General features: G+C 34.0%; 1 pseudogene; it reads left to right on the forward strand.

Moving 5' to 3' along the window:
* Window positions 1-879: 879 nt before the first annotated feature.
* On the forward strand, window positions 880-1,193 carry LOC116866496 (annotated as a pseudogene).
* The last annotated feature ends 348 nt before the right edge of the window (window positions 1,194-1,541 follow it).

Consider the following 1,541-nt stretch of genomic DNA (forward strand, 5'->3'; position numbering starts at 1 on the left):
TGAAATGTTTCCAATCTTCAACTATAACTTAAAAGTTTATTGCCTACCTAGCTCAATTACAAGCTTAGTATTTTAGTTTTGAAAGCAGTTTTAGTGAACTTCTGTGAGGAATGCAGAGAGAGAAAGTTACTTCGAAAATAACTGTTAGAAACTTTTTTTGGTGTGTTATTTATTCAATATAAAATTGCGTTTACTAAAATTTATTTAATAATAATATTCTAGCCCTGCTATGAAGAGAACTTACAAAGAAGCAACTCTTTTAGGAAAGCATTCATTCATGGTGTTAAAAAAAAAAAAAGACTATTTCTTCTGTTATTCATTAGTTCCTCCTGCAATTCACTACTAGGAAGGTATAAAAATGGCTACTTTTTCAGGAGGATCCCATTTTCTGCAAATTTTAGAGTGTATAGAAAAGAAGAAAAGAAAGAAGGGAAGTGAGGGAAAGAAGGAGGAAGGGCAGGCAGGAGGGAGGAAAGAAGAAAGGACAAGGGAAAGAAGGAAGGAGAGAAGGAAGGAAGGAGAGAAGGCGGGAAGTGAAGGACAATAAGAGAAGGAGCTTATGCTGGAAAATTTTTGGAAAATTCTGGGTCATTTATCTACGTTGAAATTTAACAATGTCTGACTTTATCAGAAAGATCTGAGATGAAAGGAAACTGTCATTTTTTATTTAATTCCATATATTTTTTGAACACAAGGCAACTGTTTCTTTTTATTTAATTCCACAGAGTTTTTGTGTGATCCACCAGTAAAAAAGGAGTGACAAAAACAAAGGCTTGCAAACCAGTGGAAGCAGGAGAAACAAAATGTAAGTAAGCAATAGAAAGAGGGTCAATTAGGAGTAGGAGTTGGCAGTGTTAGCTGGGGTCTAGAAGATGATGAACCATTACAAGATGGACAGGGATGATAATTGGGCCTCTAAAAACAATTTATGAAAACCAAATATACAGTCTTAAGATAGAATGTGGATTTAAATACCCAGAAGCATCCCCCTTTGTAAGATTTGTAACAAAAATTAATATGAATGGAGTTAATGTTCTAATGGAGTGGTGGACCCAAGAGTCATATCAGTGCTAGCAAAATGGCAGAATTCATATAGCATCAAAGTTGTCCTGTAAAAGCTCCAGTGTCTAATGATGTCTAAAGAAAACATGAAACTCTCTCAACCACCTAAAGGACAGTGTTACAATAATTAATCAAAAAGAGAAACCACACACCCCCCCGTTTGATTTAAGCATTTTCCACAGTAGTACGTTTTCTAAATATATCTTGTAGAACTCAATGTCATGGAAAGGAAGATCTCATTCAAAGGCAATTTATCTTAACATACTTCAAATGATACTAATTTTTTGTCCATTTGATATGCCTAGGCTGTGCAATAACAATAAAAAAAGTAAGCAATAAGAGTAAGATCAATATAATTATATTGCATGTTAGAAGCTGAGAAATGTCATGCAAAAAGAAAAAGAAGTAAAGTAAAATATATAAGGAGAGAAGGCAGGAAGGGAAAACTACTTAGTGGGACACTTACTAATTGTGAAGCT

The sequence above is a fragment of the Lontra canadensis genome, unplaced genomic scaffold (genome assembly GCF_010015895.1).
Source record: "Lontra canadensis isolate GAN:19392208 unplaced genomic scaffold, GSC_riverotter_1.0 scaffold10, whole genome shotgun sequence".
NCBI classification, from domain to species: Eukaryota; Metazoa; Chordata; class Mammalia; order Carnivora; family Mustelidae; genus Lontra; species Lontra canadensis.